At 39.3% G+C, this 18,319-nt stretch overlaps 1 long non-coding RNA gene across 2 annotated transcripts; it reads right to left on the bottom strand.

Moving 5' to 3' along the window:
* Nucleotides 1-1,070: 1,070 nt before the first annotated feature.
* LOC104211997 (uncharacterized) lies at nt 1,071-9,283 on the bottom strand. 2 transcript variants are annotated; one of them, XR_011401720.1, is made up of 3 exons: nt 8,723-9,283; nt 3,507-3,688; nt 1,071-2,945 (listed from the first exon to the last, which is right to left on the bottom strand). It is a non-coding gene; the product is annotated as an uncharacterized lncRNA (long non-coding RNA). The 2 variants fall into 2 exon arrangements; XR_011401719.1 differs by lacking the exon at nt 1,071-2,945 and having other exon boundaries at nt 3,280-3,688.
* Between the last annotated feature and the right edge of the window lie 9,036 nt (nt 9,284-18,319).

Consider the following 18,319-nt stretch of genomic DNA (forward strand, 5'->3'; position numbering starts at 1 on the left):
TACGACTTTCCCCAAAATAACAAGACGCTAGTTGCTTTAGGCGCGCCTTTAACAATTTATTTTCCTTAATTCGGGTGCACATTCATGTGACCCAAATCCAAATCTCAACCGAGTCGAGATATATCGATAACCACGGGTACATTGATGTAACGTGGTTCGAGATATGTTTTCACGACGTTGCAATTCTCGTAAAAATAATAATAATGACAAAAGCGGTTAAAAGATAAAATTTGCACATGGTTCATAATTGTATTTAAAATCAGATAAATAAGCCGAATATAACAGTTGAGCGACCGTGCTAGAACCACGGAACTCGGGAATGCCTAACACCTTCTCCCGGGTTAACAGAATTCCTTATCCGGATTTCTGGTACGCAGACTGTAATATAGAGTCATTCTTTTCCTAGATTCGGGATTAAAATTGGTGACTTGGGACACCCTAAATCTCCCAAGTGGCGACTCTGAAATAATTAAACCAATCCCGTCTCGATTGTCCTTTAATTGGAAAAACTCCCTTGCACCCTCGCGGGTGCGTAAAAAGGAGGTGTGACATCAATATGAATAAAGTACTGAGTATGTAAGGCAGGGAACCATAAGTACGAACAGTAATGTAAGCAGGGATAGAGAATATACAACCTGTAACATCTAGGTACCTCTGAGGGCTACTAACATGAAATGCATGATACATATGTATATATACATAAACTTTTAAAACATACGCCTCTATGGTCATCATCATTATATCATACCTGGCCATAATAGGCTCGGTAAAAACGTACCCGACCATCATAAGGCTCGGTAAATTTGTACCCGTCCACGTGGAGCTCGGTAAAACCCAACTGATTAGTGGTTTCACAATAGGTGTCGTACCTGGCTGACTATAGCGCATCTCAGTAGAGTAAAATAGATACATATATATAATGCATGCTCGACTCATAGAATCATATTCTAAACCTTTTAGAGTGGCATAAGGTCTGTATCCTCTGTACACATTATTAGGGCTAACTCTTCACCATGAACCTTATAAGAATCAGGAAGTACCAACAACATTTATAACATAAGAAAAAGAGAAGCAACATCAACATCAATCGTTCCATAAGAGGGGAAACAATGTAAGTACTGCTTGCTTCTAAGAGTAGAGTATCTTTGTAAGCTCGTTCATTACATTATGTACAATCGGAGTTGTGCAAAAGAAGGAAAGAGATAGACTCACATACCTTGTATATACTGCCCAACCTCAAGCTATGCAAATGTCACGACTCCTTAGTCTACAATAGGAGAAATGACATTATCGTTAACGTTTAAGTATCGTAACTATTATGTACCGACCACAACCTATTTTACTATGAAACGGACATCATCTACCCTATTTATATGGCTTCCCACAAGTGAAAAAAATCACCGAACAGCCCAAACAACATCAATGTTAATCATATTGAACCTCCCAAAACAGTCCACTAACCGATAACATTACTACCAAGCCTTTCGATACATATTTCACAAGTTCTTGCTTCAATAACTTGGCCGCAACTTGGATAATTTTAAATACATGTAGAGTAAGAGGTTCCTTAACTTTAGACAGAGAGAACAACTCCAACTTGACCTCAATTGTCCATGAAATATCCCTCCAATGTAGCGCCACTAAATTCCCGACACTTGATTTGTGTTGTTTGCCCTGAAACTGACCCTGACAGCCTGAATAACCACCCTCAAAACTCTAGAGCAGAGGTGCACTGATAGGAGCTAGTGGTGCACTATAGGGCAACTTATCAGAATATTGCATATGAGAACCACGGCCACCTGGAGCACCGTGAGAAGCCTGAAGTGGTGAATTAAACGGCCTGGGAGGATGGCCTCTTCCAAAAGAATCCCTGCCTCCAGACGAGGCACCACTGAATCTGCCAGCATGACGAGGCCTCTTATCAGACCTCCCACTGCTCCCCTGAGCTAGAACCATCTCAACCCGCATGGCCGCATTGGCCGCATCCTGGAAAGAAATCTTGCTACCTGTCTCCTTAGCGATCTGCAATCTAATAGGCTGAGTGAGTCCCTCAATAAACCTCCTTACCCTCTCTCTCTCTTGGTGGGGAGTATCAGAAGAGCATGACGATCCAAATCAATAAACCTTATCTCGTACTAGGTGACAGTCATAGAACCCCACTAAATACACTCGAAACGCCTGCAGTACTTTTCTCTCTGAGTGACGGGAAGGAACTTCTCGAGAAATAGTTGCGAGAACTGGTCCCAAGTGAGAGCTGGTGACCCAGCTGGTCTGGACAAACAATAATCTCTCCACCATTTCTTGGTGGAACCTGACAGACGGAAAGCAACAAAGTCGACTTCATTGGTCTCCATTATCTCCATGTTTCGAAGAACCTCATGACAACTGTCCAAATAATCTTGGGGATCCTCTGAAGATGTACCTCTATAGGTGTTAGTGAAGAGCTTGGTGAACCTGTCTAATCTCCACAAAGCATCTGAAGACATAGCTGATCCATCACCGGTCTGAGCTACAACACTCGGTGGAACTACCCTAACTGGCCGAGCTGCTAGAGTCTGAAACTGGGGAGCCACCTGCTCCGGAGTGCGAGTAGCAGGAGTCTGTGCTCCTCCCCCAGCCTAAGAGACGACTGGTGCTACAAGAAGTATGTCTGCCTTAGTGACACTCTCCAGAAGACCCACTAGATGGACTAGAGCATCCTAGAGTACCGGGGTAGCGATGAAGCCCTCTAGGACCTGAGTTGGGCTTGTTGGAACTATCTGGGCCAGAACCTCATCATCAAACTCTACTTGAGGCTTCGCCACTGGTGCTGCTACTCTAGGCTGAGCACTGCCCCTACCTCCGCCTCTAGCATGGCCTCGACCTCATCCTTTGCCCCTCGTAGGAGCTGCCGCTAGGGGCTCGGGCTGCTGATCAGCTGATAAAGCGGTACGAGTTCTCGCCATCTGCGAAAGAATAGAGTAGAAGTTCAATTAGCATTCAGAAATCAACCGCACGACAGAGATGAATAGAAGTGAAATTGTTCCTAACTCTGTAGCTTCTGGGGAATAAACACAGATGTCTTTGTACCGATCCCTCAGACTCTACTAAGCTTGTTCATGAATTGTGAGACCTAAGAAACCTAGAGCTCTGATAACAACTTGTCACGACCCAAATTTCCCACCGTCGGGTCCGTGATGGCACCTAACATTGAACCCGCTAGGCAAGCCAACGTTACTAATTATTTTACCTTTTCCCTTTATCTTTGACAATTTACCAAATGATATAAGAAAATCACCGGAAATCAAAATGCAGAAGAATAGAATTTAACAGTTTAACTAAATACTAATATAAAATCCAAAATGAAACTTCACCTAGAACTAATGTCACAATTTCACGGACTGTCTACGAATCTATGAATAGTGGTCTGAATAAGGAAAATACACATCTATATCATAAATAGATAAAAACAGAATGGAAATATGATAGAAGGAGACGTCAAGGCCTACGGACGCCTGCAGGACTACCTTGGGTCTCCACTAGACTGTAGGCATCAACCTCGAACTACGATTCGTAAGGTCCAGTACCGGGATCTGCACAAAAAAGTGCAGAGTGTAATATCAGTACAACCAACCCCATGTACTAGTAAGTGTCGAGCCTAACCTTGGTGAAGTAGTGACGAGGCTAGGACACGACCGAACATCATAACCTGTGCAGTTAAACAATATCAAACGAAATAACAATTATAGAATCTAAATGGAAATTAATAGGAAAGGGCAACATGCTATGGGGAATACCAGAATAAGGAAACACAGAAGTAACAGAAACGAAACAGTTAAGGCACATGAACCAATAACAGCAATTAATCACTGCAAACATAAAATGAATGCATGGCATCACCCTTCGTGCTTTTACTCTCAATCCTCGCCACACAATCAATAATGAAAATGTGCACGGCATCACCCTTCGTGCTTTATCTCTCTTCCTCACCATGTGCATCAATATAAATGTAAATGTGCACGGCATCACCCTTCGTACTTTATCGCTCTTCCTTACCATATGCACAAGTATGAATGTGCACGGCATCACCCTTCGTGCTTTATCACTCTTTCCTCACACAAACAGTAGAAACAACAACATCCCGGCAAGGGAATCAACAATAGAAATATATACATCCCGGCAAGGGATTTAGCTATAACCAATCTCGTTCCAATAGTTAAATTCACAAACAAAATCTCAACTTGAGCCAATACACAACAGTGGACAAATACCAAGAAAACATCATAAGTCTTGTTCAACATGGATATCATCAATTTAGGCATAGATAGTACATAACAAGAATCAGAACGATCACAGTATAAGACTCAAGGGCATGCTCGACACCAACGTATAGATACTCATCACCACACCTATACGTCGTACACAACACTAACACGTAGAAAATAGGACACAACACCTATTCTCTCAAGCTAAGGTTAGACCAAACACTTACCTCGGATTCCACGGCCAAACTCAAGCCTCAAATACCGCTTTCCCTTTAGATTTCGCCTCCAATTGACTTGTATCTAGCCATATTTAACTTAAAAATATCAATAAGTGCTAAAGAATTCAACTCCAGCACTTAATTATATGTTTTCTATCATTTCCCCCAAAATTCAAAAATCGACCCCCAGCCCGCTTGGTCAAAACTTGAGGTTCGGACCAAAACCCGATTACCCATTCATCCACGAGCCGAAATATGCAATTAGTTTTGAAATCCAACCCCAAATCGAGGTCTAAATTCCAATTATACAAAAAGACCTAATTCTATCAAAATCCCCAATTTCTACCTTGAAAACCCTAGATTTTTGGATAAAAATTGATGAAATGCAATGGGTAATTGAAAGAAGGTGGTTTAGAATCATATACCAACACTTTGGGGAAGAACTTGTCTCTTGAAAATTGCCTCTATGCCTTCTAGTTTTTGAAAATATGAAATTATGGCCTCTTTCCCGTTCTGCTTCTGTTTTAAGTGCTGGGCGACAGTGTTCATCGCGTTCGCGTGAGCATTGTCGCATTCGCGAAGAACAACCTTCTAAGGACTTACGCGATCGCGGGAAAGGCTACGTGTTCGCGAAGGTTTTTCTCAGCCCTGCCTTCGCGTTCGCGTTAAAGGATTAGCGTTCACGTAGGTTTTCCCTAGATTCCCTGACCAACCCTCCTAAAGCTACGCATTTACGGTTGATCGGTCGCATTCGCATAGAGCAATTCCCCCAATACTCCGCATTCACGACCTTGGTCTCGCGTTCATGTATAGTAAGAGTCCTCCCCAGCCCAGTTTCCCCTTCGCGATCGCGAGAGTGACTACACGATCACGAAGCACAGTGCAACAGACACCAGATACAACAAGTTATACCAGATTTTCTATGTGTAAATCACCTCGTAGCCTATCCGAAACTCACCCGAGTCCTCTGGGTTCCAAACCAAACGTGCACACAAACCTAAAAACATAATACGGACTTGCTCGTGCGATCAAATCGCCTAAATAACATCTTAAACAACAAATGTAGCATCAAAATCAATGAAAATCTCAAGAACTCTTAAAGTTACTATTTTCACAACCGAGGGTCCGAATTACGTCATATGAATTCCGTTTCTTGTCAAATTTTACAGACACAACTTTAAAACCATATTAAACTTGTACCAGGCTCCGGAACCAAAATACGGGCCAGATACCATCATATCCATACATTATTGAATTTCCAAACTTTTTATATTTTTCAATTTAAATAATTTTCTTCAAAAATTCTTTTCTCAGGCTAGGGACCTCAGAATTCAATTCCGGGAATACGCCCAAGTCCCATATTTTTCTATGGACCCTCCGAGACCATCAAATTATGGGTCTGGGTCCGTTTACCCAAAATGTTGACCAAAGTAAACTGAAATTCAAATTTAAAGGCAAAATTGGCATTTTTCCTCAGATTTACACATAAGGGCTTTTCGGAAACGTGCCCAGAATGTGCACTCAAATTGAGGGGAAAGAAAATGAGGTCTTGAAGGCCTCGGAAACCCCGGATTGGGTTCTAAAATACGAGATGATTTTTTGGGTAATCACAATATACCTATGTTTGGTACGACATTTATACGCATATACATGACATTATAAATATGAAATGATTCATAAAGCTATTCAGACTTACTTGTTGAGTCTTTTACTCCATGTTTCTCTATGTCTTTTATTTACTGAATTTTGTTCCTTACACACTTGGTACATTAGTTGTATTTACATTCCTTTTGCCTGGGGACATTGCGCTTCATGTTTGCAGGTCCAGAAAGACAGGTTGAGAGTCCTCCAAGTAGGCTATCAGCTCAGCGAAAGGTGTTGGTGCGCTCTATTTGCTCCGGAGTTGCTTATTTGGTCAGTATGATTTGGACATGAATAGATTGGTATGGTTGGGCCCTGTCCCGACCTTTATGGTATTTATCTATTCTTAGAGGCTTGTAGACATATGTCATATACATGAAAGATTGTATGGCTTTGTCGGCCTATGTTCAGTATACTAGTGATCATTTTGGTCTTATACCGTATGTCATGTATAAGTTTGTATTACATGTTAGGTCGTCCTATGATGAGTATTTCCTCGTGTTTTATTCTAGTTATCTCACAGCAGCCTTTACATCTCATTTACCTATAATAGTATGATACAAAAAGATACGTTATGCTGGTACTCGGTTGAGTAAGGTACCGGGTGCCCGCACGACCCATCGGTTTGGGTCGTGACAACGATGATAGGGTTTAAAGGACCTAAAATGAAGGGTAAGTGTAAACACTTAGATACCCCTCCACATGAGTGGTGATCGATTCCTCAGGAGAAGGAACTACAACATACTTATTTTCCCAATTACACTCCTCTTTAACATTTTTGAGGATATCTTTAGTGATGGTGCATATATACCTTGAGACAGGTTTACATCGGCCTTGCACCGAGGAGGTCTTCTCGATTTTAAAGTCTGTGAAAGTTGGACACCCTACCAGAACAAAATCCTTAGGGTGGGGCTCCGCCGCAGCCTCATCACCGGAAGGCTGTGATGAAGAAGTAACCTAATTTTGCAGCACGATTTTGGAAGTTTTAGCCATTAATGAACAAGAGAAAAAAGAGTTTGGATGATATGCGGTTGATTAGAGTTCAAGAAATTTGGGTATGAAAATTTTGAAACAAAGAATTTTTTTGAAGGAAAGACAAGAGCAGGAAGAGCTTTCAATGTAAAAGTTTGAATGAGAAAGGGTTAGGATTCTTATAGGTTGAAGGTGACAGTTCAAAACAAGTAGTGGTTGACCATCCACTGACAGGCATTTAATGCCTTGGTAACTGGACCGACGGGACATTTCGTCGCTTGTGTCTTGATGGGGCTCGTCGCTGACATCATCACTCATCGAGGGGGAATTCTGAAATTCATATCATTTTTCGTCACCTTCTTCTCGAGAAATGAGGGGACTATCTGTATACGATCAAAATGGGGTTGCGCTTCGTATGACTATCACACCTCCTTTTTACCCGAGGGGGGTATAGGGAGTTTTTCCAATTAAAGTGACATAAATCGAGATGAGATTATTTTATATAAATCAGAGTCGCCACTTGAAATAATTTTATGGTGTCCCAAGTCACCGGCTTATTTTAAAACCCAAATTTAGGAAAATTTGACTTCATTTAAAAGTATACGAAATCAGAAATTCTAGATAAGGAATTTTGTTAACCCGGAAGAAGGTGTTAGGAATTCCCGGATTTCATAGTTCGAGCACGGCCTCTTAACCTATTAATAATTGCCCTAATTATTTGATTTACTACATGTTTCAAACCTAGTGCATTTTTAGCTTTATAACTGCTTTTAATTATTTTAACCACTTATTAGGATTTATTGAATTATTTCTTGAACAAGTTACGATTGTCGTACACTTGCTGTCTTGGGACACACCACAAACCACGCTACATGAAATGCACCCGTGATTCGCGATATGTTTATTTTATTATAGTTCAAAGTTGTTATGATCGGGTCACATGAAATGCACACCTGAATTTGGAACTAGGTATCATAACTATGTCACGGGAACCGTACCCATAGTCACGATGATTTATTTATTAATTGCGCCTAAAGCAAGCTACGAGGCTTATGAATAAAATTTCTAAAGTTTTGAGATTTGGGGTAAGACCAAGAGTTATGGAATAAATTTTTGGAGAAGAATGTAAATTAATTATGAAATTATGGACTAACTTATGAATTCTTATTTCTTTTTTGGTGAAACTTGTTACTGATTCTATTTATCAAAACTTGTATAAAGATTAGGCTTAAACATTTGTTCCCTTATTAACTGGACTCGATTAGCACTTAAAACACCACTAGTTCAAGTTATTTACCATTTTGAAACAAGAATTCACGGGACAATCAATGCGTATTCATAATTTCAAATTTTAAGGATGATGTTTAACTTTTACTTTTAAATACAAGATCCAAAATGAAAAGATAATAATTTGAACTAGTGCTTTGAAAGAAAATTTGGAGCACGATAAGAGATATAGGAGATTATTAATCTTCACTGTAAGAGACTGCAATGTGGTAGAAAAACCAATGTTCTCACTCGAAGATAAAAATACACGAATGACGCAGATAGCATAACAGAACCGTAAATCAAAGCTTGCCAGAAGTTTAACATTTTTTTTCATTTTTAGCAACAAATACAAGCAAATACAGATTTAGGAATGTGTACCTAATGCCTGAGTCAGGAATTGAATCGGCCAAACTCGAGCACAAATGAAGATGACAAGACCCAACAAGCAGCCATATATTCAACAGTCAATCAGCAATTTTGGGGGGTTTAAACACTCCTAAAGCAGGGAAACAATAGCTCAAAAACCAAATAAAAGCCTAGAACTCCTAATTCGTGAAGTTCAGCAGTGATGAACAGCAAGAACAATCCCGAACAAGAGGAAGGAAATTTTGAACCCAGGCAAATCAATTCGGAATCGACAACAAATAACCACAAGTTTGATTGTGAATCAATTGAATCTGAAACAACCAATCATTCTATTGTTCGTCCTTCTTCTTCTTCTTTTTATAGCTTTTCGTTCCCTTTTGGTTTTCTCGATCTTAAATTTCGAAATGCATGTTTCTTCTTCCAGCAGCCTAGGTGTGTGGGTATGATTGATGTGTGTGTGTTTTGAGAAATGAAAAAAGCAAACAGAAGAAGGGAGCTGGGTTGCGCCGTTTTTTGGTTTGTGAGAGAGGAGTCTGATTTTCCTTATGTCTTTTAATGTGTGTCTAGGTTAGAAAATGAGAGAATGGTTAGGTTTTAATGAAAATAGAGTTTGTGCCATGTGGGTATTGGTATTGTATTTGGCCAATTGAAGCTGGCCCGGTCCGATTTTAATTAAAAAACAAGCCCCTTTTCTTTTCATATTTTTCTTCCTTCTTCTTTGATTTTAAAATCTAAAAAAATCCTAAATCAATCTAATTTGTAAAATTAAAATTATTTATCTACTAAAACAACTAATTAACTTAAAACTAAATAAAAACACTAATTTCTAAAGACTAAAAGCTAAACATGTAAAAATGACTATTTTGTGATTTTTTCCTTAATAATGCAATTAACTCAATGTAATTAATTCTTAAATGCAAACTGAACCTAAGATGTCATGAAATTAAAATGTGATAATTTTTTATGATTTTTTCTTATGATTTTAAAAATATTAAACATGCATGAAATGTAACTAAATAAAGAAAACTCCTAAAATTCATTAAAATTGTTCTTGATTTATTTTTAGGAGTTATTTTTATATAAGACAAAAATTAGGTGCTCACAGCTGCCCCTCTTTGCTCGGAATCATGAAGAGTTTTCGGGAAAATATAAAGTGAGCAATTTTTGCCCGTTTGAAACTCCATGGGAAGCATTTTCTGAAAAAGTCTGATTGAACCTTGCTTCGTAAGTTGCCTACATATCCTTGGCTATAAAGGAATCAGGTCAGTGTAGTTTTGGATGTTTTGGTAGCTGGGACTACCGAGAAATTGTGATTTCACTGTTGTTGCTGCTGTTTCTGCTTGCTGAGCTCCGTATTACACCAAAATGAAAAATAAAAAACTACACTAGCTAAGCCTATCAACTATGAATTACAAGATTCCTATCTATAAACCTTCTAAAGCTTTATCTTGAGTCTTGGTTGGTTCTTCCTGCAGACTCTGATCTGAATCTTGATGCTCGTTAGCTACAATCGCTGGTTCATTCTTCGTCAGCATTTCGGATCAAGGCGGAACATGCAAAGCTTGTGACTTCAATCATATCTTGAGCAGTCTGCATCTTTTCTCCGTTTCTACACTTAGAGTTCAACTTCTTTTCTTATTTTTCTTTTCTTTTATTTGGACTGAGAATTCTTCTTTTGGTCATCTCAAACTTCGTGCCTTATAGTAAAAACCTGTTCAGGCACCAAAACAAACAAACAAACAAAATTTTTCTGCCCTAGTTTTCGCTAGGAAAATTTCGTGAGTTATTGCAACAAAATCCAAGCTACTTTTTTATTGAAAGTAATAAAATCAGGATTGTGTATCCTTGAGAAAAAGAGATTAGGGAGTGGAGACACTATATCTAAAATGAAATCAAATGGAGATCGGAGGCCCTAAGTTGGAAAGATTACCAGGTTATGCTAGCATCAACTAGGGAGTGGGACCTTGTGCCAGAAAAGATTACCAGGTTATGCTGGCAAAGCTAGGGAGTGGGACCCTATGTCGGAAAAGATTACCAGATTATGTTGGCATCAGCTAGGGAGCGGGACCCTATGTTGGAAAAAATTACCAGATTAGACTGGAAAAATCATCGGGTTATGTCGAAGACGTCCTCGAGTTATTCAGGGAAAGCCATTGGGTTATGCCGGGGAAGCCATCGAGTTATGTCGGAAAGGTCCTTGGGTTATGCCGGGGAAGTCATCTGGTTATGCCTGAAAGGTCCTCGGGTTATGCTAGGGAAATTCATTGGGTTATGCCGGAAAGGTCCTCGGGTTATGCCGGGGAAGTCATCGAGTTATGTCGGAAAGGTCCTAGGGTTATGCCGGAAAAGTCATCGTGTTATGCCGGAAAAGTCCTCGGGTTATGCTAGGAAAGTCCTCGGGTTATGGCGGGGAAGTCATCGGGTTATGCCGGAAAGGTCCTCGGGTTATGCTAGGGAAGTCATCGGGTTATGCCGGAAAGGTCCTCGGGTTATGCTAGGGAAGTCATCGGGTTATGCCGGAAAGGTCCTCGGGTTATGTTGGGGAAGTCATCGAGTTATGCCGGAAAGGTCCTCGGGTTATGCCTGGGTCAACTAAGGGGAGGGACCCTATGTTGGAAAGATTACCGGGTTATGCTGGCATCAGTTAGGGGGATCCTATATTGGAGAAGATTACCAGGTTATGCTAGCATCAGCTAGAGAGTGGGATCCTATGTTGGAAAAGATTATCAGGTTATGCTGGCATCAGTTAGGGAGTGAGACCCTATGTTGGAGAAGATGTAGCTAGAGACTAGAAACCCTACGCTACCATGATTTTGAATTTTTCTTCTTCTTCTTCTTTTCATTTCACTTTTGGCATTTTTTGTAATTTAAGAAAATTAATAAAATGTAGGAAAGAATTTGGAGAAGGCTTCCCTTTTGGATTAATTATTGCTGCAAAGTTGTTTCTAGCCCTTGTGAAGTTTCTCTTTGGTTGCGCCTGCTTCTTGCAAGGTTGCTTTGGATTGCATATGTTTCCTATTTTCAAACAAAAAATAATTGTTAGTTTGAAACAGTGGTTGGTTTTGTGGCATTGATTGTTTCAATCACTTGATCTCGGCCCGGCTTATTCGATGAAGATCTCAACTTCAAGTGCTTATTCCCTGAGGACCGATTTCATTTTAGGCCTTGGAGAACCTCTGGTTTTTCTAGAATTTTCCCTGACGGTTGGTCGGTGGAACTCAACCTTATCGACTTTATTTTGCCTTCGTAGGCCTTTCATTTCTGACTCTTTTTTTTCAATTCTTAACTTCGGATCATTGGGAAACTTTTTGGCTCCTCAAACTTGATGCTACGGCTAGTCGCGTGGGACTTAACCTTTTCCAACTTTATTTCACCTTCGTAGGCCTTTCATTTCTGTCTTCTTTCTTCCAACTTCAGTTTCAGAGCATTTGGGGTACCTTGACTTTTTCAAATCTTTGTCGAGACGGCTAGCCACATGGGACTCAACCTTTTCAACTTCATTTGCCTTTATAGGCACTTTAATTTGATTTTCTCCTTCCAAGAAATTTCAAAACGTCAGCCACCATGGCCGGTCGAAGTGGACTTGATGCCCCTGACGAGACGGGTGCCTTATTGCACATTAGCTCGCGTCAAATGAGAACCCTGTAAATCAGTCTTGCCGTCCCTTCTTTGTCTCAGTTCCAGAATAGAGTTAGACCGAAAGGGATTCAAAGGAAAAACAAATGATGGAATGGATAAATGAATTTAGACAAGAGGTATCCCTTTCGGGGAGAGGAAAGAAGGACTTATCTAGAGTACATGCGAACATTAATGAACATGACATGCCTTTTGGACTGGATTCCTGATCCGTGCAAACCGTCCGACTCTCAGAAATTCATCACAACTTTTGCCTCGAAACTGAGAAACCTTGCCCTGGACAGTGTCAATGTCGGTGACTGAAGGTCCTCTTTTTCGATCAGTGGTGCCCTTTGCGGGTTTTCACGAGCTGACCTCTCTTATTTCTCTTCTCACCATCGCCTTATAGTGCTCTTTGAAATTTTTCACTAACAAGACTCTCTCATTTTTAGTTTCTTTTTTTGCTATTGTCGCCTCACAGTGACCATGTGGGTTTTCACCAATAAGACTTTCTCATTTTATTTCTCTTATTTGGTTGTATGAGATCCAAGTGTCTGTATTCCCCAATTCTTGAACATTCTCACCGATTGATTAGAAGGACTTGAATGGATTTGGGTGAAGATGATTTGGACTGAATTACAACTTTGGAACCATTCAGGCGGGATCATCGCCGAACCATTATAACATCTGCCCCAATTTCACTTTTGGGGAATTTGGATTTCTATTTTGGTGTGACTGAACCTTAGAAAGAGGCTGCCTATGCATCCTTTCAGAATCAAGTCGAACGTAGTTCAGGAAACTTTCTTTTTGATTTTCTTTTGTTTTTTCTGTATTGTTTTGTTTTCCCTTTCTTTTTCCTTTCTTTTTCCTCTCTTTTTATCATTTTCTTTGTTGTTTCTTCCCCATCTTTTTTTTGTATCTTTCTTTTCTTCTTTTTTTTCATTTCTTTTTCTTTTTTCCCTTTTCTTCCTTTTTTGTATTATTCTTTTTATTCTCTTTTCATCATTTTTTTTTTCATTTTTCATCTCATTTTAAAAAAAAAATTCAATAACACTTTCAGGTTCCAAAGAGGGTAATCAAAGAGGAGTAACTGGCTCAAAGGATTTGCAAAGGATTGAATATTTGGATAGTGAGAAATAAAGACTTTTTCATCTCAACCGGAGAACATTAACGCTATATAGAGGATCAAACATAGTACATTTTGACTGCATTTGCATGGACAGTTGTGTCACACCTCCTTTTTCCGCGCCCGCGGGGCGCAGGGGAGTTTTTCCAATTAAAGGACAATCGAAACGGGATTTGTTTATTTATTTCAGAGTCGCCACTTGGGAGATTTAGGGTGTCCCAAGTCACCAATTTTAATCCCGAATCGAGGAAAATAATGACTCTATATTACAGTCTGCGTACCAGAAATCTAGATAAGGAATTCTGTTAACCCGGGAGAAGGTGTTAGGCATTCCCGAGTTCCGTGGTTCTAGCACGGTCGCTCAACTGTTATATTCGGCTTGATTATCTGATTTTATACAAGTGTGAACTTATGTGCAAAATTTAACTTTTAACCGCTTTTATCATTTACTGTTTTTATCAAGAATTGCAACGTTGTGAAAATGTATCTCGAACCGCGTTACAATCAATGTACCCGTGGTCGTCGACACACTTTGACTCCGTTGAGATTTAGATTTGGGTCACATCAATGTGCACCCAAGTTTAAGGAAATTAAATTATTAAAGGCGCGCCTAAAGCGACTAGCGTATTTATTTTGGGTAGGACCGTGAAATTTTACTAAACGGTCCATCCCGAAGTCTAAACAATTTTTAAAGCAAATATTTACTGAGGGCCCCGCAATTTGTATTTTATTTGGCGAGGCTCATCTCATTCTTATTTTTTTTTAAAATGAAATTGCAACGTCATGGACACGCATCTCGAACCACGTCACAATCAATGTACCCGTGATTAGAAACACATTTCGACTCCGTTGAGAATTGGATTTGGGTCACATAAATGTGCACCCGAGTTTAAGAAGGTAAAATTTATTAAGGCGCGTCCTAAAGAGTCTAACGTATTGTTATTTTGGGAAGAGGCCGTGAAGGTTCATTAAACGGCCAAATCCAAAGTCTAGTCAATGGTTATGTATTTTATTGAGGGCCCCGGCGGTTTGTGATTTATTTGGCGAGGCTCGTCTCATTTTTATTTTAAAAGGATAAACCTATAGCGACTACATTTTCTATTAAGTTCGTCTCTAAAATAAAAGAAAAATCTCCTAATTATTTACATGCTGAAAAACGCAACTTATTAGTTATTAAGTTACGGCTTATGTGAACGGAAAATTGCGATCGCGTTTGTACAAGGAAAAACTGCTTTCATTCCACATTTTATTATTTGCTAGAACATGAGATAAATACACAATAATATCAAAGCCGATTAACTATTCTTCAAATAATTTAAACTAGCATTATTAGATGAAAAAATCATACATATGCAACCTCATTACTCATTAATTAATCGACTACATTTTTATACGAAGAGAGGAAAATTAATATTCAAACACAGATCCAAACAAAAGAATTCAACAGGAACAGGAGCCTGATTAATATTTCATTTTTCGCTTCAAGCCAAGAGTGTACAAATGTGTACCTGGAAACAGCAGTACAAGAACAAAGAAGTAGGAGTCAGCAACAGTAATAACGCAGCAACAGCAGGTTCCGCAACACCGCAAAACCAGTAACGACCAATAGAATAACCCAGTGACAGATTAAAAACTCAGCAGTGAAAAAAGTACAATCGTAGTCAAAGCAGAAGAGAGAAAAGACACGAGATGCAGTAGCTTCGGATTTTTGAATAACACTCGAAGAAAAGCAAACAGAAATTATTCGAGTGAAAGTTCAAATTGGATTTCTCTTTTACTCTCACAAACTCTCTCAAGTATCTTTTAATATTCAAGTTCTAAAAACTCTCTTCTTTTTTCTCTCCAAAAAAATCCTCTCAAGGTTCAAGTTCTCCTCTTTAAAAACCTCCCCCTTAATGTCAAGAATAGTCCTCTATATATAGCAAGACAAGTCTTCAATTCCCAACCCCAAAATTATTCTCCCAATGGCATGCTTTGTCCCACTACATAATGTTTTCTTTATTTTAAACTTTGTTCCCCATGCCTACATTAAATAAATACCACATTCCCAACCCATTACCATATGTCCCCCATGCCTATATTAAAAAAGTACAAGATTCCTCCCCATTATAATTTGTCCTCCATGCCTATATTAAAAAAGTACAAGATTCCTCCCCATTATGTTTTGTCTTGTCCCCCATTATATTAAACAAGTACATCAAAAACCCCACCCCATTATATTTGTTCCTCATGCTTAACATAAAGAATCAAAATAATGTTTAATTACCAAATTACCCCTCTGACATTATTGCAATTACCATTCTACCCCCGAATGCAATGCAATTTACCAAAACTACCCCCTCAGCTCTAAACAAACAATTAATCATAACTCAACCAAAATATAGTCAAGATGACCAATTTCTCAACAATCTTCAACAACAATTATATGAACACGATGAACAACACAACTCAAAATTAATGGAATGAATTAACCATATCGGGAACCAATCCTGGTTAATTTAGACCATGAATGTATGAGCAAGAACACAACAATACGAACAACAAAACACATGATTCAAACTAAATTAACAAATCAAAGACAAACATAAACTCACATTAAATCACTGGATTTAAACATGAACTTCAAACAAAGATGAACATGAATTAAATCTATTTTTAGCAACAAACATGACGGATTCTAACGATTCAAACAACATTAATATTTTCTGGAAAATACATAGCACATGAGACAAATTGAAGAGATAATTAATTAAATTTCAATTTGAATCTAACAAACATTAAACTAACAAATATTCACTTAAACAAACATGAAATAAACATGAAAAATAACTAATTAACTTCTTTTGAAATCTGAAAATTAATTCAACAAAACACATAAACATGAACAAAACAAAAGATCAAATATCTAACCATAGATATGAACAAAACAAACATTTTGCCAATTTTAGATTCGAAAATATCAAAACAAAATACGGACAAAATAAAACTCAAAACACTAACCGGAGATGAAAAACGACGGATTCGATTGTATGAACTGTTTCGACGAACCTCAGATGGGAATAAATCTGCCCGGACTCAACGACTAACTCGACGACGAACTTGACTTTAAGAAACACGTCGAGACAGTAGCGGCAGTCGACATAGCAGCGGCAGTCGACGCAACATCAAATGGAGGAAACGGAGAAGCAACGGCGACAAAGTCGACGGGGAGGTCGACGGACAGCTGCTCGATATTGAGGCGATGCAATGGTGGTTGACGACGCAGCAGTGATTGTTGCTGTTTCAAAAGAACGAGGGGTCGTGGGGGTGGTGTTTGGACTGGGGGTTTTCGGACAAGATGGTGCAGCAGCCATGGCTGTCTTGGTGGAGCTGAAGACGTGGTTGACTAACGTGAAGATGGAGAGGGAGCTGGGGCGACGGGATAGTGACGACGCAGCAGCAGCTGCGACGTGCAGCTGGGGACGAGGGTGATGGTTTGGGTCATTTGGTCGTCAACTGGTTATGGCCGTAGATGGTGTTTGGATGGTGTTTGGGTGGTGTTCGATGAGTAGTGGTCGACGGAGAAGCCGGAGGTGAGGCAGCCAGTTCGTCTGGTCCGTTTGGACGATGAAGCTGAAAGCAGAAGAAACAACTACGGAAGCCATGGATGGAGGTCGAAGCTAAGGAGGCAGCAACCATGGGTGTCGAGCTTCCAGCTCGTCGCCGGGGAAGATGAACCAGCGGCGACTTGTTGTGTGCGTGGAGGAGATGGAGTGAAGCAGAAGCGACTACGCACTGGGAACGGGCTGGACATCGTGTGTGTGTGTGTGTTGGGGGTAAAGGTTTCCATGGATGCTTTTCTTGGAGCTTTGGAGAAGAAGGAGCAAAATGGGTGTGGGGGGCGGATAGTTAGTTTTAGGTTTTTAGGGTTTTTTGTTCTTTTTGTTTTTTTCTTTTGTTTTGTTTTTTTTTTTGAATGAAGAGGGGTGTTGGGTTAATGGGTTAATGGGGCGGACCGGGTCGACCCGTGTGAAATGTACTGGGTCGTGGACAATTGTTTGGGCCTGGGGTTGAAAAATTGAAGAAGTGGCCCAATCCGATTTTTATTTGTATTTTTGTTATCTTTTCTTCTTTTATATTCTAAAACTAAATTAGAAGAATACTTAAATTATTATTAAGAACTAAATTAAGTTATAAGAGCGCAAATTAACTACCAATAACAATTAACGCACAATTAAGTAATAATTACGCATAAAATTGTTTATTTGGACATTAAATGCTAAAAATGCAAAAGATGCATATTTTTTGTAAATTTTTTAATTTTGATAAAACTAATTTAATTACTAACAATTATAGAATTAAATCCTACATGCAAATGCGACATATTTTTGTATTTTTTATTAATTTAGCAAATAAACAAACACAGACAAATACAAATAATAATCCAAAAATGTCACAAAAATACTCAAAATTGCACACCAAGGAAAATCATTTTATTTCGCATTTTTTGGGAGTAATTCTCATGTAGGGCAAAAATCACGTGCTTACAGCTGCCCCTCTTTGCCCGAAGACACGAAGGGTTTTCGTGCAAAGATAAAGCGAGCGATTTTTGCCCGTCCGAGTACTCCGTGTGAAGCATTTTTTGAAAAAGATTTAACCGAACCTTTGCTTCAAAGGTTTCCTACATATCCCTGGCTAAAGGGGAATCAGGTTAATGTAGTTCGGGAAGTTTTGGTAGCTGGGACTACCGTGGGACTGCAATGTTACTGTTGTTGCATGCTGTTATCACTGCTTACTGATCTCCTTATTACACCGTACTTAAAATAAAAACAAGAAGCTAGGCTAGACTGAAATTTGTTCTTGTTGCCTGGCTTTCTCGTCGGCTTGTG

The sequence above is a fragment of the Nicotiana sylvestris genome, chromosome 8 (genome assembly GCF_000393655.2).
Source record: "Nicotiana sylvestris chromosome 8, ASM39365v2, whole genome shotgun sequence".
Classification (NCBI taxonomy): domain Eukaryota; kingdom Viridiplantae; phylum Streptophyta; class Magnoliopsida; order Solanales; family Solanaceae; genus Nicotiana; species Nicotiana sylvestris.